The sequence below is a fragment of the Bubalus bubalis genome, chromosome 18, assembly GCF_019923935.1.
Source record: "Bubalus bubalis isolate 160015118507 breed Murrah chromosome 18, NDDB_SH_1, whole genome shotgun sequence".
NCBI classification, from domain to species: domain Eukaryota; kingdom Metazoa; phylum Chordata; class Mammalia; order Artiodactyla; family Bovidae; genus Bubalus; species Bubalus bubalis.
The window spans coordinates 11,245,133-11,267,501 of NC_059174.1; the positions used below are offsets into that span (position 1 = coordinate 11,245,133).

The 22,369-nt window shown below is 60.8% G+C and overlaps 1 protein-coding gene and 1 long non-coding RNA gene across 7 annotated transcripts in view; one reads left to right on the top strand and one right to left on the bottom strand.

The window, feature by feature from the left end:
• Positions 1 to 22,369, top strand: part of GSE1 (Gse1 coiled-coil protein) — a 395,343-nt gene that overhangs the window by 328,631 nt on the left and 44,343 nt on the right. The gene's annotated exons all lie outside the window — the stretch shown is intronic.
• Positions 10,107 to 12,885, bottom strand: LOC123330121. 2 transcript variants are annotated; one of them, XR_006545786.2, is made up of 4 exons: positions 12,760 to 12,885; positions 11,741 to 11,882; positions 11,385 to 11,513; positions 10,107 to 10,241 (listed from the first exon to the last, which is right to left on the bottom strand). It is a non-coding gene; the product is annotated as an uncharacterized LOC123330121 (long non-coding RNA). The 2 variants fall into 2 exon arrangements; XR_006545785.2 differs by having other exon boundaries at positions 11,385 to 11,556.

The following is a 22,369-nucleotide window of genomic DNA, read 5'->3' on the forward strand; positions in this document are numbered from 1 at the left end:
GTGCCTGAGTGTGAAGGTGTAGAGCACCAACATAGGGGCCTGCCGTCCCTTTGCACTCAGGCCTGGCTCACACCCTGGCCGCAGCCGCCGGCTCTGTGGGCCTCGTTTTACAGCCAGTGAAGTGGGGACACTCGTGTCCTGCAGGGATACTGCAGGCAGCTGGGCAGAGGGGACTTAGGCCTGCGTTCTTGGGGGACAGGGCAGGCTCACAGAACTGACCCAGGGCTGGCACGTGGCCAGGTACCCTTCTGGGGGCAGTGAGGGGGCCTCAGCCAGACCTGTGGAGTAGGCCCTTCACCCAGGCGTGTAAGGTCGGGCCAGGTCACACTCTGTATCTTGGGGCCACCTGAAGCCCGGCTGGAGAAGGGGCCCCGGCCACCTTCTTCCTCCTGCCCAGCTTCCGGGGCGCCAGACACCTCCTTAGTCTCACCTCTGCCTGCTCTTCCAGTGTATAAAGACATACTAGGGTCACAGAGGGTGAGATGGTTCGATGGCATCACTGACTTGATAGACATGAATTTAAGCAAGCTCCAGGAGATGGTAATGGACAAGGAAGACTGGCGTGCTGTAGTCCATGGGATCAGAAACAGCTGGACACGACTGAGTGACTGAACAACAGGCCCCCTGTGTTCTGGCACAACTGGGGTCATCCTGACTGTCTTCCAAGAGAAGGCCCCTTGCTCCCACTGGACCTCAGGAGACCAGCTGACCCCACAGTGCAGGGTCTCACTGGGCGGCCTCCGACTTAATCCAGGGCTCCTGGAGATATCCTTGGAATTGGATTGTTAGCCAGTTTCCCTGAACTTGCTCTCCCCGCATAACACACAAAGGAACCCAGGGCCTTAACTCAGGGCAGATGGCAGTTCAGAGATGTACCAAGGGTGGGGGTCCCCAGGGTGTGCCCCACTCTCCGTAGAGAGAATTGACAGCCGTCCCTCTTCCCGTGGCCTTGCTGGGCCGGGGTCCTGGGGAAGGTCCCCTGGACATTGGCAGTGGTGGGAAGGGCTTCCCCAGTGGGCACTGATACGGGCCCGGGGCTGGTGGACCCGGCGCTCGGGGGCTGTCGGCCCAGCCTGCAGACAGCACCGGGATTCCAGCTGCTCCTTCATCTTCCATGCCAGCACCCTTGTCCTTCTCGAGGGAGGCCTTGCACTCACTTTTCCTTCTGCAAGTGAACAGTTAGGCGTGGCTCTGGGTGCTGGGGGTTCATCCGTGAACAAAACATAAAATCCTGCCTGTCCCTGCTTTGCGCTGGAGCAGCACCGTTGCTGCGGTGTTTCAGGGTGATGAAACGTTCTAGAGGTGTGATGCCAGGATTGGGAGCCACCAGTCACGGATGGCTGTCGAGGATTAGTGAGACTGAGAAACTGAAGCTTTTATTTGATTTTAATTAGTTTCAATTTAAGTGGCACCTTGGCCAGTGATGACCCTGGAGAAGGTTCAGATCTAGTAGAGAGAGAACCCTTGGTAGGAACTGGGTTTCTACGTGGTTTTCCTTTTCTGCCCCTCTTCTTGTGTCTCAGGGCCCTTCACAGTGTGTCTGAGGGAGGAGGGTTTGGACCACCCCCCATCTTGTACTACAGGGGTGGGAGGGGAGGAGCATTTCCGCCTTAGCCCCCCCCCCGGCTCCACTTAATCACAGCTGTTCCTAAAATGTCACTGCACCGGAATGCAAATCCTTGAGAATGGAGACCTTCTCTTATGTTGGTTTTTATGTTTAACTCCAGCCTCAAGTGCTTCCCTGTTGGCTCAGATGGTAAAGAATCTGCCTGCAATGCAGGAGACCTGGGTTTGATCCCTGGGTCAGGAAGATCCCTGGGAGTAGGAAATGGTTACCCACTCCAGTATCCTTGCTGAGAAAACCCCACGGACAGAGAAAACTGATTGGCCACAGTCCATGGCTACAGTTCGTGGGGTCACAAAAAGTTGGACATGACTGAGCAAACATGTCTAGCCTCAAACTTGGCTTTTCAGGGGCTGCTCAAATATCTGTGGAATGAATCAGTGCGTGAGAACCCCAGCTCTGCCATTTGCCAGCTATGTGACCTTAGGCGAGTTACTTACCCTCTCTGTGCCTCAGTTGATGGGAATATCAGCAGCACCACCTCACAGGTGTGTTGTGAGGCTGATGGGGTAAGACCCCCAAGGCCTCTGGAGCAGGGCGTGGGACTGGTGCTCTGGGCGTTTCTGCTTCTGTTAGTAACAGAACAAACCAGTGGTGATTCCTGGGCAGCCCCACAGGCTGCCGCTCTCTCCGGGTCTCTTCCTCTGCTCCGCGGTCTCGAAGGACAGCTGGATCACATTAAGGTGTTGGTGCGCGTCACCCCCGCTTTTAGAGGGGCAGGGAAAGGCCGTGTCATTGCCTCTAGTCCTTTTGGACACTGAGCCAGAGACAAGTGAGCTGTCAGGGGCCACACAGCTGCTTGGTCAGTCATGGGCCTGGGGCTGATCCTGGGTGTCCCCAGACGGCTAGTGGGTCCCTGTCGGTGCTCACCTACCTGAACAGACCTGTCCTCGTCGGCCGAGAGTTGCTCCCGTGGGCAGCCCGCCCTGCCCCCTCCAGCTGGGAAACTGCCCTGGCAGGCTGGGGGCTCAGTGCCTGTCTGGAGGCTGCCCAGGGCTGGCCCCATCCACACCGGCCCTGCAGGCCACCTGGGCAAAGAGTCTCATTAAGCCTCAGTTTCTTAATCTGTAAACCAGGCCCCTGGTGCCGTGTCTCCAAGGTGGTGATGAAGAGCAAACAGAGTAATTGGCTGCAATGCGCTGAGTCTGGGGCGACCTTGGGAAGCCACCCGCGTCCCATCGGAGGGTCCAAGTCTCCTCTCCTCCCCTCCCCTTCCCTGGCTTGGGGGCTCACCGCCCTGCAGCGTGGTTGCCTATGGCCCTGTTCTTGGAGCCTCAGCTTGCCCTGTCCAGTCTGTCCTCCAGGTCTCCCTGGGATCCCCCCTCCCCCAGGCACATGTTCCCTGCAGCTCCTGTCATGCCGGCTGGCTTGATGTCCCCCCTCCCAGGGGCCTGATGTCACCCCCGGGGCAGCCCGGAGGCCTAGAGGGAGGTGCCGTTCCCACAGCTGATCCTCTCCACCGTGCTCCCTCATCCCCTTTCCCTCCATTCTCTCTCCTTCCTGACCCCCAGCCCGGCCCCTTAGCCTCCCCTCCCCCCAGACTCCCCCCTCCACTCCCCCCCCCATCCCCGGGGGGCTGCCCTGTGCCAGCTTCTGCCTGTGTGAATGTCTAATCTCCAATTTTATTCGCCGGGCTCCAGCCTATTTGCATAATCCACATAGTCACCCTGGTTTTAATTGCCCACAACTCTGCAGAAAGATCGTGTGGTTAAGTGGTAAATCATAATTAGATAAATAATTGGTTTGGCCACAGCAAGCTGCTTTTGTTACACCTGCCATCTGCTGGACCCGTTTTTTCTTCTGGCCAGAACAATGCGGTTCTGATGACAGAGCATGCTGCTTCTCTCGTGTGGGGGGTGGGGGGGAGGAGCTGGGGGTGGGGGACCGGGGCGGGAGGGGGCCCAAACGGAGGGGCTCGGAAGCCGGGCCTGGAACGTTGCCCGGTTGCTGGGGTCTGCGCCTGGCCTGCGTCTCCCTCTCCAAGCGGGCACCACCGCACAGTCGCCATTCATTACCGGCTTGGTTAATGCATCGAGTGGCAAATTTGACTTCTTTGCAGAAAAGGGAGGGAGGAGAGGAACCCTGGGGGGAGGAGGGGTGCGCGGGGGCTGCCCCAGGCCTGGCCTGCCTGTGGTTTGTCCAGTGGCCCTGACAGCCGGGGCTGGGGGCCCGTTGTGGAGGGCCGGGGCCCCGTCCCGGGGGGGTGCCGGGGGGAGGTGGGCAGAGGTTAGAACCCGAGGATGTCCCTGCCCAGCGCGGTCAGCTGCTCCATCTGCTCTTCCAAGTTCCAGGCCCCATCTGTGAGCCCAGGAGTCTCCGGGGGAACTGGCAATCCTGGGCCGGCGGGGTCTCTGGCCGGGGGCCTTCTGCAGGGCTGGCCGGCCTTTATGCTTCTCTCTCACTAGCCTCTGTCCCCTAGCCCACCAGGAGATGCTTCACATTGTCCTTCTTTCACGCGCTCTTGTGCAGTCTTCCAGCAAATGCGCAGCAGGCTTCTCCCTGCGTGATGCGCATCTGTTTCAGGCGTTGGTCCCTGTGAGTCAGGCCTCCCTTTGCGACTTGAGGAAGGTCTGGGACCTCTCAGAGCTGGTCGGATGGAGCTTTGTCTGGGCGGGGGATCAGAACCGTCTGTGCCCAGGGATGTCAAAGGACATGATGGGGATAAAGTCCGTCAGGCGACCCCTGCACCAGCTAGAGGCTCAGGATCTGTGGATGCTGGGGTCCGTGACTGCCGATTACGACCGCCGATTGAGGGGCAGCCCTGATGGAAGAGGCACCCAGTGCGGTGGGCAGCATCCAGGGAAGACAGGTCTTTGGAAAGGAAGCCCAGGTGATACGGGAAGGAGAGGAGAGGCGGGAGCCCCTCAGACCTGGACATCCCTGCCTGCAGGGCGTCTGTGTTTCTGCTCAGGCCCCTGCGGCCCCACGCCAGGCAGCACTGTCCCCGGAGGCCTTTCCCTGGCCTCTCAGGCTGTTCTGTAGGCTTCGTGAGTCTAGTCTTCAGGAGTTCACATCTACAGAAACCCAGGAAGCCTTCTATCTCAGTGGGAGCGCGGCTTCCCTTTTCAACCTGACAAAAGGCAGCCTGAGAATACCAGGCCCCTTTCTAGATGGAGACCTAACGGGAGGGAGGAGCCCCCTCCGGCTGAGGACCCCTGGGGCAGATTGCTGGCTTAGTGGCATCTTGATCTTATTGACCAGAAAATACTTGTATCTTCCTGAAAACCCACTGAGGTCTGTTGGGAAAATTCTGGATATGAGCCATGTGGCTGGGACTTTGGAAAACAGACATTTTCTGTGTTTTTCCATCTATCTGTCCACCCATCCATTATCCATTTTCTACCTTCTCCCACTCTTTTTCCTTTCTTCCTTCCATCCATCCATCCACCATCCATCCATCCATCCACCACCCATTATCCATCCACCATCCATCCATCCATTCACCCATCCATTTATGATGCCTATCCTTGATCCAGAGGCCAAAGGCAGGCCTCTTCCTCCTCACCGCTGCCACACCACACCTCCCAGGAAGGGTGCCTCTGCTCTTCTGACACCACTGTGATGGTCCCCCCGCCTGGTGAACGTTCGCTGCAGACCCCTGTCACTAACTCAAGAAATGAGGCCTCAGAACAATTCCCCAGGGAGGAGTATTTTCAGGCTCCTGTAATGTTTCTAGACCACAGCTTTCCAAGAGACCTCCCCCTGGGGGCAGGGGGGTGCAGCTGGGGTCTGAACTCACCTTAGCTGTGAGCTCTGGATTCTCCCCAAATCACATACTCTGCTGAATTTTGTCCATGAGCCCACGTGCACCTCTCAGACCAAATACCTCAACTTTTGGCTTTAAAAATGTGATTGTTTTTATAGCCTACATCTGTGCTTCCCTGATAGCTTAGTTGGTAAAGAGTCCGCCTGCAAAGCAGGAGACCCTGGTTTGAGGCTACCCACTCCAGTATTTTTGGGCTTCCGTGGTGGCTTAGCTGGTAAAGAATACGCCTGCAATGTGGGAGACCTGGGTTCGATCCCTGGGTCGGGAAGATCCCCTGGAAAAGGGAAAGGCTACCCACTCCAGTATTCTGGCCTAGAGGATTCCATGGACTGTATAGTCCATGGGGTTGTAAAGAGACACAACTGAGTGACTGTCACTTTCTGTGTTTTCCAGTATGGTAGCCACTGGTCACGGGTGGCTATTTAAACTTCATTTTTATTAATAAATTTTAGGTTAATTAAAAGTAAGCAAAATTAAAGATTTAGTACTTCGGTTGTACTGGGCGTGTTTCAAGTGCTCGGTGGCCACATGTAGATGGGGACAACTCTGTGGGACAGCTCAGATGCAGAGCACTTCCCCCGTCACGGATGGTTCTACTGTGGTGCTGTTGTGAGCGGTGATTAGGGCAGAGTTAAATAACCAAAAGATGGGCCATCCTCAGCCATTACCAGTCTTGGGTTAGATTTTCCTGGGTTCTCTCAGGGGAGAACTATTGAGACGCTGCACAGCCCTGTCCTGAGGGCTGCACAGGAAATCAGATTGGAATTTCATCTTGTCTGTGGTGCTGTGTGACATGGATTCAATCACTTAACCTCTCTGGGCTATAGAGATCAGACTTGGGGACCTTTGGAAGAGGGCGTGTCCTTCTGTCTTTCGGAATGATAGACAGGAAGGGGAGACATGGGGCAAAACAGATGTGTAGTGTTCCCCAGGCCTGAAGATACCACAGTTGTTCATAACATAAAACATAGAGATGGTTCCTCAGACCTGACTCTAGACAGTTTCAGGGCAAAGTGGTGTGCCAGGAGAGAGGCTTTGCTTTCTCTCTTGGTCCTCCTCCTCCTGGCCTGTGCCCCATGTCCTGTTTCTTCACATCTCACCTCTCTGGGCCCAGTGATCCGGAATGTTCTTTGTAGCAGGGTCCTGCCTTCCGGGTCCTGTGGGCTGCACCAGGTCTGGGCCGGTCACTCCCAACTGCCCCCGCCCTGCCTCTTGTCCCCTCTCCTATGTAAACCATTGCCCCGACCATTAGGCTGCCGGCCAGGGCCACCCTTGGAGTGGGGGTGAGCCTGTGCCGCCACCCCCCAGAAGGCATCGGCTTTCACAGGGGCACCCCTGCCCCCAGTGGGGTCTGGCCTTCTGTGTCCCACCTCCAAACCACACAGGTTAGAAGCCCACTTTGATCTTTCAGGAACTGCAGTATAATTCACAGCATGCTTAAGAAAGCAGCAGCGCTGCTAAGAGCTGAGCAGGGACACCTAATCCTGCTTCCCCTCACCTGGGGCTGCTCGCTCAGCCTTCTTGGCGAGCCCGGCCTCAGGCCAGGGGAGTGTGCCCCCCCGCCCCCAGCCCTGGGCAGCCTGGCAGAGGAGAGGCTCCTGACCAGCCCCCATGCGGGGTGCTCCCCCAGTAGCTGAGCGCTGGGGAGGGGTGGCATGGCTGGTCCATGTGAGCTTGAAAGGAGCTCCCTTCTCCCAAAAGTTCTGTCCAGATGGGCTCTGCGGTGCCAGCCCACCTCGTGTGCCTGTGGGTACCCCACGAGACATGCCCAGAGTGGGCCCTGCGGCTTCCGATCAAAGCCAGGGGGATACTTGGGGTAACTGGCAGTGGGTGGCCCCGAAACCACGGTTGCCCGTGGGCCCCTCCCCACGCCCTGCTTCCTCTGACTCCTCCTAATTATTTTTCCTGGATGTTGTGAATTAAATCTTCTGGCAACCACAGGAGACGTCTCTGGGTGAGGCCCCGCTCACATCTCCATGCGCCAATAGAAGTTGTTAAATGAATAATGTTGACTTACGCTGGGGACCCAATTCTCTATGAATATAATTCCCCTTCGGGTTCTGGGGAGCTTCCTGCAGAAACTGTAAAAATAATAAACACGTCTCCATATCAGAGGTTGGTAATGCTGCTTCGAATCCTTTTGGGGGAGAGAGAGGCAGGGAAGAGATAAATTAAAATTAATTTTTTAAAAGAGGATCACGCCACAAATCAGATGCCAGAGTAAGCCAGGGTAATGGGGTGGTTCTCAAAGGGGGAGCCCAGGGGCACCCCTGAGGGAAGAGGGAGGGGCCACCTGTTGAAAATGGAGATTCCTAGGCTCCCCCCACTTCCAAATTAGCATGCAGGCGATGGACAGTGGGGGAGTGACACAGGCTCGATCATTGTGAAAGTGAAGTTTGGAGATCATGGGTTAATAGGGAGGCGGGGTTGGTCTGTAGAATTGTCTTCCCGTCCAGGTCTGACCAGCTGTGACCCACCCTCTTGCATTTCACCTCTCTGGCCGACTTTGCGGCTGTGCAATTGCCAGGAGTAGGCGGAGGCAGCTGGAGGCGCTGGGAGGACCACTTAGGCTGGCCCCTCCTCCTAAGAGCCCGGCCAGCCCTGCACCCCCTGGGAGCATCACCTGTAAGCCAGGTGGGCCTGTAGCCCTGGCCCCGAGGGAAGCGTGGCCACCCTCCCCGCTGAGACGGAGGCCTGGCCCACAAGGGCAGGTGCCCCTTGGAGCATCCGAGGCCGCAACCGTGTGCAGCTCCCCGCGTGCAGAGGGCTTCCAAGTGTTGCGTAAGCAGCCCTCCCACGGCTCCTCCACCAGCCAGCTGGAGAGACACGGGGTCACCTCAAGACACCGCGGCGTCCAGCGGGCCCGCTTCTCACGCGCCGCCTCGGCGCACACAGAGGGGGTCAGGGAGCGTGGGGACTTTCCCAAGGTCATGAAGCAATTTGCCGGCTGAGCCAGGAATAGAAGTCCTGAGCTGGGCTGTGCTAACTCCGGGCTCAAATTGCTAGCCAGGCAGGTCTGCACGCGGAGCTGGGTGCTTGAGGTTGGGGGGGGCGGGGGCAGGGTAGGGAGCCGCCAGGAGCCCTATATGTGGGCCAAGGGGAGGGGCTGGGAGCTGTCCTCCCCACTCAACGGCGATGGGGAGGGCCAGAGCTCTCTCCGGAGTCCCTGTCATCCCTGGGAGAGGAGCCGGTTCTGCGGTGGGAGCAGGGCTTGGTGAGCGTGCAGGTGGGAAGGTGCTGGTGGGGGCCTCCCTGCCTGCCTCTTCTCAGGTCACCTGGGAGCCTTTCGCAACAGCAGAAAACCCCAGCGTCTATTCCCCTGGTGCCTCTCTGCAGAAGACTCCAACCACTCTTAGGGGGAGGGACTGGCCTGTCTTCGCAGATTGTAGGATCCCACAAGGGCTGACGGGGAAAACCCACCCTTGTCTGCTCTAGAAAGGCACTCAGCTTTCTAGAACCAGAGGACAGATGTATATTCCAGGAGGTTCCTGCGTCCTGTTTTTAGATGAGTTTATTTTGGGGGCAAGAGGGATGCACACAGCATTTGTTGCTGATGAGGGCTTGTGTCCTGGAAGGGGCTTCTCACGTTCATTTAGATGAATTCACAAACAGCTATTTAAGGGCTTGTGAAGGTCCAGAAATAAGGACAGCTGTTTCCTCTCTACCATCGACTTGGTAAGCCTGGGGCGCAACGTAAGGAATTCAAAAGTAACCCCCCATGGGAGTGGGAACATCAGCTTCCCCTAATGGAGGTTAGAGACACATCCCGGAAGGCTACCTGGAGGAGGTGGAATTTAAGCCAGGGCCTGAGCAAAGAGGTAGGTGGCAAACAAAGGAGCTTTATGAGGGGCCGGGGAGGAGTCCCCCAGCACAGGTAGAGCCTGGGGAAGGTGAGAAAGGGAGAGGGCTCTTAATCTAAACTACCCTGCCTTCGAGGGGAGGTTGAAGGGTAGCAGGAAAATGTGTTGGGGACCTGTCTAGACACTTCTAGGAAGGCCTGTGTGTGAGAGGAGGGTAGACCTTAGCTGGCCGGCACCCGCATTTGCAGGGCAAGACTGGAGAGATGGGAAGTGAGGTCTTGAGGGGCAGATGTGGTGACTTAGGAGGGGAGAGGAGCCCAGGGAGGTGGGGGCAGGGGCATGGGAGGTGGGCAGCCCTGCCAGGAGGAGACAGTGGACCTGGAGGCTCTGGGCGCCCTCGCAGGCGATGTCACGGTGGGACTGGGCCAAGCCAGGGCTGCAGAGAGTGGGGGGCCAGGCAGCTGGGTGGGCGGAGCAGCCTTCATGGGGGTGGGGGGGGTCAGAGCGGGGAGGAGGTGTTTCAGGGTGGGGGCTTCACAGCTGAGGCTGAGGAGCCCACGGGAGGGAAAACAAAGGCCCTTCTTAGAGCAAACAGGTGGAAAGTGAGAGGGACACCCCAGGTAGCTCGTCCCCTCCTTGACCTTCCACGCGGGGCCTGCAGATGCCCAGGGACCTTACCAGCAGCCACCACCACCAGAACTTCCCGTGGTGAAACGGCACTCCTTTGAACGAGGTCCTTTTGTCTTGGTTATTTCCATTTGTGAGACCAGGTTATAAAAACGTACATGCAACAAGAGTTGAGCAAGTGGCTCCTCTCTCTGCCTCTGTGAGCCGGCAGAGAGACGGGGGCCTGGCCTTAACCGCTCGTCCCTGGGGTCCCAGGGCTGGCCATGGGGGCAAAGGCCGGGTGAGGGCCAGTCCTCTGCCCACATCGAACTTGTGCAGTTGGCGAGTGATAAAAGCATCTGGGATTTGATTGTCCCGGTGATGGTTTGCGGCTTCGACAGGCAGTAGATAATGAATCCAGAAATTTGTCAGGAGCACCGCCATCCTGAAAAAGGAGGCAGGGGGAGGTGGGTAGCAGAGGAGGGGCGAAGAGGACTGGGCTCAAACCCAGGCCTTAGTCTCCTGTGGCAAGAAGCAAGCCTGGTGCATAGTAGGTACTCAACAAATGTTCACTCCCAGAACCCTGGCTGCCATCCGCAGAGCAGGGCCCATGGTGTGAGGGGGTGAGGTGGGGAGGAAGAGGCCCAAGGAAGGGGGGTGGGAGCCCACCGCATACGTGTGTGCAAATCCACAGGCCTATACAGACGTTGGTTTTCCAGAGCGGTTTTGCATGAAAGAAATTTGAAGGCTTTTAAACGAACAAGGAAAATTGGAGATGAGGACCCCACCCCCAAATAAGTTTCTGAGGACTACTTCAAGTTGATATCAGCAATGACCCCACAGCTTGGCAGCCTGGGTTCTAGAACACGGCCTTCTCCCAGCACTCAGCAGGGTCCTGTGGTTTCGGCCTGAGCCTTGTCCCTCCCAGATGGGCCCAGGACCTTGGGGTGACTCAGTACCCCAGGGCTCGCCTGGGCCCATGGCCCGTCCGCGTGGCCACCTGGCCGGGCGTCCAGGGACCCTGTCCTCTAAGCTGACAGAGCAGGAAGAGAGGAAAGCCCCTTGCTTGCAGAGGACAGCTGGTTAATCTTTATAGAGGAGAGTAGTTCCTGAGAAACTGATGCGGGAACCACCCAGATGTCTGTGTCCGCCCGGGCCTTCTGGCCTTGCCCCAGGCAGCCAAGCTGACCTCAGGCTGAGGTCAGGGTTCTAGGACCGCAGGTTCCCCTGTCACCTGTGACCTTCGATGCGCCTGCCATCACCCCCTCCCTGTCCGCTAGCCTGCCCAGGTCACTGCTGGCTGCTCTCCAGCCCAGTAGCCAGGTGGCCGGGGACAGGTATGTGCCTGTCTGTGTCCTGACCTCCAGCTGCTCATGGGGGCCGGGCCTACCCTCCCTGAGGCCAGAGAACTGTTGATGAGGACAGAAAACGTGGCTGAACCCTCCACCTCGAGGGCCCAGCAGTCCTGCCTGCAGAGAGCGCTGTGTCCTGGGTGTGTGTGTGTGTGCGCGCGAGGGTGGGGCCCATGCGTGGAAAACCTCCCTGGAGACAGGAAACGCTGGGACCTGATGGGTTTCCCTCATCATACCTAAGAGTCACGAACAGTGCGAAGAGGGTTTCCAGGGGGTGCTCGTCCTCAGGGGTGTCCACGTCGAGGGTTTTCTGGAAGCTGTGGGCCCCCAGCATCAGTTGGAGGAGGGGCTTCAGATCGGAACTTCTTTTAAAAAATGGAGATAAAAATCACACCATGTGAAATCAACCTTTTAAAAGAGAACAATTCATCAGCATTTAGTCCATCTGCAAAGTTTTGAGACCACCACGTCTGTCTTGACACCAGACATCCCTTTCACCCTGGGAGGAAGCCCTGTGCCCATCAGTACCCACTCTCCTCTCCCCCGACCCCGCCTCGGCAGCCACTCAGCTGCTCCGTCCCCGTGGACTGACGTGTCTGGACTCTGCTCTGGACGGAATCACGCCGATGGGCCCCTGTGTCTGGCTGCTTTCACTCAGCATACGGTTTGCGAGGGTCATTCGTGCTGTCACGTGGCTGGTGCTTGCTTCCTTTTCACGGCTGTATAATACTCCGCTGTGTGAACAGACCACAGGCTTTTAAATCCCTGGTCCATCAGTGGACATTCAGGTTGTTGCCATTTTCTGGCCATTAGGGATTTGCTGCCACAAACAGTCACGTCTAAGGTTTTGTGTGGACATACGTTTCCTGACTGTGTTCATCCAGGTCAGAGTGAATGTCAGAACTTCACTCCTTTCTATGGCTGGTCAGTAGCCCATGGGAGGACTGTTGGGTTGGGCGCGTAAATTTTAAGACACCTCTCTGAGGAGGAAGCCAGGACTGGGTATTGTCAATATTAAAAAAAAAAAAAAAAAAAAAAGCTAAAGAAGCTTGGGTGGCCCGCCGGGTCGCCCCCTTCTCTCTGACTGTCCTCCCTTCCGCCTGGCTGCACAGACCCTGCAGGTGACCAGCCAGGAGCACTGACCCTGAAGCCAGCACAGGGCTGTCTGTGCGCAGAGACGGGCCGGCCTGATTCTCTGAGGGTCCGGGATTCCCGAAGGCCCCTCCCTGCGTGGGGGGAAGGGGAGGGACGTGCCTTCCAGGCCACTCCAGAGAGCGGTCCAGCCTGGTGCTGCCTGGTTGCAGGCCCCAGTGCCCGCGCGCCTGCTTCCCCGTAAAGCATGTTTATTTGCCGCCCTCCTGTCCCCCCCCCACGAAACGTAAGTCATCCTGCGGAGCTCCAGCTGTGTTCCAGGCGCCACGTGAGGCTCCTTCTAGCTTATTACTCGTCTCACCCTCAGTGTAAAGCCGGGGAGGGGATGTGTGGCTTTCCTGTCACCAGCTGGCAACACCCGTGCACAGTGCCAGGTGGCAACGCGCCCGGCCAGGTGGGGGTCCCGCGGACGGAGCCCGGGTGTCTGTCCTCTGACAGCCCCCTCCCCGCCACACTCACCTCCCTCCCACAGGGCCAGGGGCCCTCTCGGGAGTCACATTGTGACGTTTGCTCCTTGATGATGCTGGAATGTAATGAGGTTCGCCCCCCAGATGACCAGGAAGTCGTGCTTAGGAAGGGATGGTGGAAAGGTCGGCCGAGGCTGTGGGGTTGGGAGGCTGGAGAGAGAGAGCACGGTGAGGCCGAGGGGCCAGTCTCCGGGGTGTTCGGGGGCTTGGACGCCAGGCCAGGATGTGGTGGCCCCGGCGCTGAGCTGTGCTGGGACTGGAGATGTCCTGACGGGAACAGAGGTGGTGAGGACACAGTGTTCCTGGGCAAAGGGGATGTCTTTGGTGTGGTTTTTGCTAAACTGACATTGTTGAAAATTACACGTGTGCTGTTGACTTGGGCCACATTCTTTGCCCCGCCGCCCCTGACCCCACACACACACCCACTCCCCGAGTCCCTGGAAGTTTCTGCTCCTGCCCTGAAAAGCCTGGGTGTCCATACCGGCCGCCCCCTCACCGCAGGTAGACAGACGGGACGCCGAGTGGAGGAGCCCGGTGCGTGGCGATTTCATTTAAAAGCCTGCTAAAATAAGACCAGTCAGGAGCACAGCCTCTCCTAGCTCTAAATGTTGACAGTAGGAACATGTGGCCAGGTTTCTCTCAAATATGAAAAATGGGAAGTAGCCCTGCGAGGAAATGAAACCTCCCCCTGCACCGCCGCCCCAGACAGCAGCGTGGAGGCGGTGGGGCCCTGCCAGCCCCCGCGAGCCTCGTCTCTCTGAGCCCCGACTTCTGCATCCGGGCAGTGGGGTGGCGCTGCTCAGGGGCTCCGAGCACAGGGGTGCTCAGGGTGCTTCCACAGCTGCCCATTTGGGGGTGCACACGCGGCCTGGGGCAGTGGCGGGCCTTCCTGCAAACCGCCTTCTCGCCGGAAGCCGTGCCTGGGGGGCCACTTCCCCACTGGGACTCTGCCAGCAGCCGGGGAAGGGACAGCTTGAGGAGAGTGGCCTGGGGCTCTGCCCCGGTGGCTGGGGGAAGGGCGGCACCCCAGCCAAGCCCCGCACAAAGGCATGGACCCCAGCCCCGTGTGCTTGGCCTGGAAAGGCCTCGGGACGCCCACAGAAGGCCTGGGCTCCCGGATGGGTTGGGAACTGAGGGGTTGTACTTGACCCGTGGCGAGGCCACCCAGGCCTCTGTTGTCCGTGGCTAGTGACTTGCAGGAACTGGGGGGTGGGGGTTGCCACCGGTGGCAGAGAAATTCAAAACTGCCAGCCTCAGGGCCTTCATGGACCCCCAGCAGCCTGTGCTGCCTCTCCCCAACAACCCCCAGCCTCTGCCCCCCAGGGTCCAAGCACCTCCCTTCCATCTACCCTCCCCCTGGGCTTGGCCTGGCCTGCCATATAAAGTTTAAAGGTTTTAAATGCAAATATTTCTCTTTTATAGATGCCAGCTGTCTCCAGAGAGCGCGTTTCCTCGCTGCTCAACTTTATTGTCCAATTAGCTTCCCATATCTGGGTACTGGAGAGCCTGGGGGGCTTTGGGGGGAGGGAGCGCTGGCTCCTGCGGCCACTGTGGAGCTGGAAGCTGCCCCCCCACCCTGGGTCCTGTGTCTGGGGTGGGTTGAGGAGCCCCAGGTCAGAGGCGGGGGGTGGAGGAGGGCGTCCCTCCCCCAGCTGGGGAGCACCCTTCAGATTCTGGGCTCCGGGAGGAGCGGCAGGAGGTGGGGGGGCGGGGGCCGTCAGTGGGTATTCTTCTATTAAAACATAAAAATAAAAGCAGCCGGCCCGCGCACACTGGCGTCCTTTGAGTCCCTCTGGAGTGTCCCCCCTCCCCGCCTGCTTTCTAGCCGTGCGGAGGCTTCCCCATTCACCGGGGCTTCGGAGTCTCACAAAGCGAGGCAATTAGAATTGAAAATCTATGCAAAACAGCTGTTAACTGATTGTAAAGGAGCGCAGCTGTGCGCGGGTGCAGCCCGCGGCCGGCGCTGAAAGGGCAGGAAGTGTTGGAGCAGCCCAGGGTTAAGAGCCCGACCTCTGCCACCGCGTTCCCCCGGGTCACTCGGGGCCCTCGCCCCTTCTGCTCCCCGGAGGTGACCTTGGCTACCGGACAGCCGACTGGAATGGCGGGGCGGCGGGGGCTTCCCAGGCCAGGCCTGGACTTGTCCACGGGTCCCCAGGAGAGCCTGGCTCCTCCCTAGGTGGGCAGTGGTTGGGGAGGGCGTCCGGAGAGGGTTGCCCTGGTTTTCCCTCCCTTTATCCCTTCTGCGGGTCTGCGTGAGATGCAAACGTGCAGAGGTCGGGGCTGGATCACAGCTACCCCATGACAGTCCCTTCCCCTCTGGGCACCCGCTGTCAGTGCGGGGGGTGGGGGTGGGAGGGGAGGCTGGGGCTCCAGCTGTCAACAGGAGAGGTCCGGACACCCCACCCCCGCATTTGCCCCCAGCTCTTGCTAAAGATCCTCCTTCCTTTCCCTGACCCCAGGAGCTCCATGGTGTGGCCTAGCAATCAGTACTTCACACACTCCTCCCCATCTTTCCCCCAGTATCCGAGACTGCAGCCCTGTGCGATCTGTATCTAGAGTGGGATGTGGTGCCTGGAGAGATGAATTCCAGAGGCGGGGATGGGAAAAGCCTCCTTGGAAGAGATAAGGTTTAAGCTGGGCTTTGAAGAATGGAGAGAATTTCTGGGCCAGTGATAGCTGGCTGGAGAGAGAAAGGGGACTTCGGAGTGTGAGTGATGGAGGCTGGGCGGCAGGGCCTCCTGCCAAGATGGGATGAGGGGGTGATGGAGGGGGTGGCAGGGCAGACCCCCTGTCCGTCATCCCTGAGGCCCCTAGTGGCACCCTCTCCACTGGTAGCCTTGGGGTGGGTGGACCCGTCATGCAGAGGGACTTGCAGATCCCAGGGCTCTGGGCCATGGGTCCCCCAACCCTCCTGGAAGGGAGAGTGGTTTTCAGACCCCAGGACAGCTGGCTGGTGTGCTGCAACCCTGCCTCGCCCCGAGGTATCCGCAGCGGTAGCTACAGAGAAATGCTGCCGAGTACAGGAGAACAGCCAGGGTCTGGATCTGGCTTGGAGCGAATGTGTGTGCCCTAGGCAAGTTAATTAACCTTCTCTGGTCTCCTCACCGGGCTTTGTGATGGAGGTCAGGAGGCCGCCTCGCAGGGCGCAAGGGGATTAAATGACAGGAGTTGAGCAGCTCTGGCACATGTTAGGTGTTTGGTAAATGGCAGAAGTGGACCTCCCTTCCCCCCCGCACTGACGGCCAGGTCCCTGACGCTTGTTTGTCGATCAGGTGCTGAATGGGGTGGCCGGGGTGATGGAAAATGCAGCCCTCGGGTGCTGGAACAGCAGTTTAGGGTGGACAGTGCACTGAGTCCTGCTGATCCCAGAGAAGGCAGGGTGATAAACAGCTGGACCTATGCAGGCTCCCCATCCCTACCCCCGGCATCAAGGGCCCAGCACAGCCCGGGCTGGACCCGGGCCGGGACACCTGCACTCCAGGGAACCTCACCTGGCCGGTGGGGGCCTGGCTGGCGGTCCTGGTAATGGGTAAGTTGCCCACCCGCCCTCCTGTCTTTCCAGCTCCTGGGTACCTTGAGGTGCCCTCCCTGTCAGCGCCTCTCACCTCGGGCCTGGTGTTTTCAGTTCTGTATTTGGGAAGGCCAGTGTGTTTGCTGAGTGACTGAATGCCCACCATGTTGGTCAGTGGCATCACTTTCTTTCCTGCAGATCCCTCGTCAGTATCTCTGAGGGTCAGTTTAAGGACGGGCCTTTACTTCACTGAGGGCTTCATCGTATAGGTTTCCCGAGTTCCAGGCTGCTCGTGGGGCTTCCCTGGTGGCTCATCCACGGGTGATGTGGGAGACCCGGGTTCAATCCCTGGGTCAGCAAGATCCCCTGGAGGGACAGCATGGCAACCCACTCTAGTATTCTTGCCTGGAGAATCCCATGGACAGAGAGGAGCCTGGCTGGCTCCAGTCCACCGGGTCGCAGAGAGTCGGACAGGATGACTGAGCGCATGAGCTGCTGGAGGTGGGCTGGATTTTGAAGGACCCTCCTGAGGAGGTGCTCAGCCAGGAGAAGGCCTCCTGATCTCTGCTTCCTGCTCCAGTTAATTTGACCCCAGTCGGGGGTGTGAGCGGGCACTCACCAGCATCCTCTTGCCCCTAGCACCAGGGAAAACAGGATCCTGGTGAGTTGGGTCATTGGGGCGGGTGTCCCCACTATGGGAAGGGTCCCCATTTGCCCCCCGCCTCTGCCATGGGACTGACCCTGGCCTTCGGTAAAAGTTGCCCTTTTACTCCAACCTTCTTTTTCTGTCCGATTCCCAAGCATCTGGGGAAGAAGGAGAGGAGGGCTGAGCCCAGGGAGGGCTCTGGACCGGCTACGGGGTGGGAACCGGCCCCTCCGGGAGGGGAAGAAACGCCCCTGAAGAAATGGAGGGCTGCCAGCCCCAGCCTGAGTGGCGGGAAGTGGAGGAGTCAAGCCACCAACCTCGTTAGCGCGGAGCGCACGGGCTGCGGGAGAGCAATTCTCACCCTTCAACCCGGAGGCCATGCTCCGGATTACTGATTTCCCGGGGCCGGGCGCACCGACAGCCAGTGTCACCCATCGCCACCGTGCCAGCCCGCCTGGTGGCCGCCAGCATTTTTCTGGCCGGGGGCGGACAAGCCAGCTCGCCGCTGCCCCCGTGCGGCCGCGGGGGGTCCCTGCAGCTCCCCGAGGCCTCGACGGGCTGTACCGGGAAAGGGAGACTGGTTGCAGGTGTGAGCAGCTCCCAGCACAGCTCCCATTGCACCAGTGTGTGCACGTGACCTTGAGCAACTGCGGCCTCGACTTCCTCATCTGGGAACCGGGATCAGGCTCCCCGTCCCGCCATGCAGCGGAACCAGATGTCTGGGAGGGGGCGGGGGAATCTACCAACTCTGAATAAAGTAGCCAAAGGATGAACCCACGTGGCCACCCCACAAAATTCTGTGTTTTGCCACGGTGGTCCTCAGACATGTGGAAGAACTTGACCTCCCCCTCGCTACCACCAACATCAGGGTCTCCCCAGGATGAAGGGAAATCAGCTGGCCCACCCTGTCCTGGTGAGAGAGTTGGAGGGTGGGCCCCAGCGTCCAGACCTGGGGACGGGGCTGGGAGGAGAGTCCGATCCAGGTGCGAGTTTTCATGCGTAAGTTACTCCCCCCGCCCCAGCCTGTAGTCCAGGTGGGAAAATGTGGGACCCGCCCCCAGAGGTTTTTTAATTTGGTTTTTCAGGCCCTAGGCCCTTGGTTGAATTCTCCTGACTCCTCCCTCCCCCCTCCTCCTCCCAGAGACTCCCGGCGGCGATGGAGGCACCGCGTCCTCCGCGCCCTGGCCGCGGTGAGTCTGCTGTCCCCTGCTGAGTGTGAGTTCCAGGAGGCCGCGCCGCGGAGACACCGTGTGGTGCATAAACGAAAGCGTCCGGCGGAGGCCTAGGCCCGCACGAGGGAGGCGCGGCCCGAAGCCAGGCGGTGGGGGGTGAAGGGGAAGCGCCCCTCCCACGAGGTGCCAGGGCCGGCCGGCCGGCCCCCACAGGTAGGAGCCAGTAACGGCCCCCGGCTCGGCCTCGCAGGTCCGTTTCCCTTTTCGTTTGTGGTCGGCCAGGAGCCTTGTGCAAGGCGAGGGGCCGACCCGCGTGCGCTCGGCGGAAGGCGGAGCAGGGGAGTGGGTGGCTCGGGGGCGTCCGTCCGCGCCCTGCCCCTCGCCCCCCGGGCGGGCGGGCACCCAGGCGAGTCCTACTCTCCGCTGGCGCGGGCTCCGACTGCTCCAGGCCCGCCAGCGTCATCGGGAACAGATGGATGGGGGGTGGCAGGCGCCCAGCGCTCCCTCCCGTCGCAATCCGGACTGGCGCGGGGAGGGAAGGGAGGGCGGGAGAGGGAGGAGGAGAGGCGGGGGAGGCTAGGCCCGCGGGGACGGCTGCGTGCGCGCCTGCCAAGCGCGGCGCGGGCATGTCCTGGGGCAGGTTTGGGGCTGGCAGAAGCGCGGGCTGGCACCGGCGGCCGAAAGTTGAAACCCGCAGCGCGGCGCTGCGGCGGGGTGCTGAGGGGTGGGTACTGGTTTGCCTCCGGGGCTGCAAAGTAGGAAGGCTGTAGATGGAGAGGATTTTCAAAAAGAGGATGTACAGGCAGAGACCCCGGTGCATCCGAGCAACACTGGGAGCTTGGGACGCGCGGGGTCAGAGCGCGGGGCGCGCCAGGGCCAGGGGGCGTCGGGCGAGGCGGGCCGCCATTGACCCGGCGCTTCCCGGAGACGCGGGGCTGGGGGCGGGTGGGGGGTGCCGGGCTGGTCCTCTGCGCCCGCCGCCGGTGGGGGCGGGGAGGCCAGGGCCCTCCGCTCTCGCCGTGCCGCCTGTGGGTGCCCAGGAATTTCAGGACGCTCCCTGAGTCATTCCAGTCCGTCAAGTGCCTGGGTGAGGTGGTGGTGGCGGCGGCGGTGGTGGTGGGGTGCCAGGAATGGGGAGGCGCTGTTGTAGGGCCGGAGGCCCAGTGGGTCGTGCCAGTTTCTGGAGGCGGGCGGCCTCGCCTCTGACCGCAACCCCAGCTACTTAATGACCCCCCTGGCGGAGCGGCGCCTGCGTGGACTCTCCAGCCGCTGGGACGTGAGTTCTTTAAAAGAACTACCCCGCCGCCCCCCGCACTGTGGCCTTCCCCAAAGTTACTTAGAACGAGAAGGCGGAGCTCTTGGAATTTGGGGGGAAGAAGGTGCGTAGGCCCGAGTCCTTAACATTCAACTCTTTCAAATTGGGCGAGTTAAGAGGGGCTGGGGAGGAGAGAGGCACACAGCCTACTTTGCCTGCCCCCTCCCGCCCCCACCCCCCAACACAGACATCAGCTCCGAAAAAGTTTTCCTCCAGGAGGCCTCCAGCACACGTGAGTTTGTCCGCTCACTCCTCGGGGGGTCTGCTTTGTGGCACACGCTGTTCTCGGCGCTCGGAAAGCGGTCGGGAGACGTGCAGGGGCGCTGCTCGCCTGGTGGGCGTGTTGAGAGTGGCCGCTCCCAGCTTTTGGAATCCAGTGGCTAGTCTCGGACACCAGTGTAGGTGGGACCCCTGAGCAGTGAAGCCCGGGGTCCCCGGGAACCTGTGGTGGCACTTCCCCTACCTGCTGGTGTCCTCGGCTCACCTGGCCGGCCTGTCTGGGGAGGGGCGTGTGCCCGCGCGGGTGTACCCGGGCGCCGGTAGGTGCGCGCGCGCGAGCGCGTGTGTTTGCGGCTGAAACCCGACACCTCCCGCTGGCTGAGGTCAGGGAGCCGGGAGCGAGCCAGTGGCCCGAGAGTGGGCGGTGTTGCGCTTGGGTGTGTCCTCGGCGGCGGCGACAGCAGCAGGTGTTTCTTGGCCGGGGCCCCGGAAGCTCCACCTCCCCAGCGGGCCAGAGCCGCCGCCGCCGCCGAGCAGCCCCGGGTGAGATAAGCAGTTTAGACAAACACTGGGCGACGGTGGCTCCAGCATGTGTCAGCCGAGGCGGAGCGGCGGGGCCCTGGCATGAAAGGTGAGCGCGTCTAGCCTGGCGGGCGGCGGTCTCCGCGCGCGCCCCCCTCCCCTCCAAGTTCGTGGGTTTCGCTGGGGCGGCCGCCAACGGCTCCGGGGCAACTTCCCCCGGAATGTGTGCGCCGATAAGAGCCGGGCGGGCAGGCCAGCGACCCAAGGCCCCGCTCCCCGCGGCGGGTCGCAGCCTGGGAGTCCGGCCTCCAGGCGGGGGTTCGGGCCGCCCCGGGGCTCGGGCTCGGTGGCTGCGTTAGGCGAGTGGTGCTTTACGAGCGTGCGGCGGGTGGGGAGCAAGGGAGCTGGGGGGCTCTCTGTGAGCTGTCTACGCTCCAGAGCCGGAGTGAAAACTTTGCGGCGGCGGGGGAGGGAGCGATGGGGGGGGCGGCGCTGCGCCCCCGCGGCAGGTGCTGGCGGCGGCTGCGGTGGGCGGGGGGCATCGCCCGCTGGGACCGCGAGGTTGGGTTTTTTTGTCTCGCTCCCCTCCCCCTTCCCTCGGAGCTAGGGAGACCGCCGGGAGGGCGGGACTGCAGCCTCCAGGTCTCCGACCCCCACGCCCTGCTTCCCAAGGGCGCGCCCCGGGCTCCACGGCTTCTCCCCCGCCTCTCTGCTTCCCCCCGCCCCGTAGGAGCCGGTCTCCTGCCCCTCCCCCCGCTGAAGATGGCTGCCCCGGCCTCCGAGGTGGGAGGTGATTGCATCCGTCGCCCCCCACCCGCGCTGCCCTTCCCCCCTCCCACCTCGGCCTTTCCTGCTCCGCCTGGATGCGCCTCCCCGCCCCCAGCCCGGCGGCCGCGCTGATGGGCGGCGAGTGGCCCGACCGAGTGGAGCCGATTCAATTATATTGCAGCAGCAGAGACACCTCGTCGGCCGCCCGCCCGCCTCTCCAGCAGGCTAATTAAATTCCCTCCGTGGAGGCGGAGCGGGAGTCGGGCTCGTCCTCCCGCCTCTCCCCTTCCCACTCCCCCTCCCGAGTTTGGGGTGGGGGATTAATGGGACCCCTGAGAAGTGCGCAGGGGAGATGGAGGCCCGGGGTCGTGGGGGGAAGGGGTCGTTCGGATTGGGTGAAGTGTTGCCGCGACACCCCCCACGTGATGGACCGGGGTCCCCTTGCCCGGAGCGACGGCTCTTAAGTTTGGAGGGCTGTGTGCGCGGCGGGGGAAGCACCTGCCCGCCGGCTGGTTGGTGGATACTGGCCGAGTTGAGTCGATTTGGCTCTTGTTTTGTAAACTAGCCTTTGTCTGGGAAGTGCGTCTAAAATACATTAAATCCTTGTTAACCCCTGCAGTGCCTTATCTGGGGCCCACACAGGCTGTGGTTTGGAAACAAAAAGCGGGACCACCAGATGAAACAAAAAAGGGCTTCTTTTGTGAAAGGCTGGAACAAAGGGCCCCGCGGATCCTGGGTGGGAACCTCCCTGCCTAAGCCGATTTCCAGGCCGGGGGGTGGGGGTGGGACGGAATGGGATGGGAGGGCAGAAGGTCTCCGGTGGGGCACTTGGGTCTCCGGAAGGTAGGCCTGCTGGACCTTCTCCCCGCCTGGGATTGTGCCCCCTTCCCCCCCATAGTAGAAAGTTGGGTCGGGGGGAACCCCAGGTGAACAGGCTGCCTGCCTCTGGGCCTCCCTGGGTGTTACTTCTGCTCGGGGCACGTCAGCGTTGCTCAGCCTGTGTTTATGGGCGCCTCCACCCGCGGGTATGGCAGAACCTGCCGCCTGACTCAGCCGGGCCACGCCACAGGTGAGGGGCTGGGCTGGGCCGCCGTGTGTCATCTGGCAGGGCAGGGAGTCGCTGCCCCGCCCGCCCCGGGCTCGGCAGGCCTGGCTTTGTGATAACAGCTACAGGGATACTTCCAGCGGGCCCTTATCAGGGCAGTCCTGCCCCGCTGCCGTGAAAGAGGGTGCCCGGCTGGCCTCGGTTACTTTGTCTCACTGCATGCAGAGAGGAGGGAAGGGGGCCGCAGGAGCCAGCCAGGCCTTTGGCACTCTTGATTTTCCTTTTCCGTGAACCTCGGGGGTGGTGGATATCTGGAGCTGGTGAGCGGGTGACCGAGGTCAGCCCCGGCCTTGGGAAGGGAGGCTGGGAGGCCCGCCGCGATCTGCGGGCCCCCGGGCAGCAGG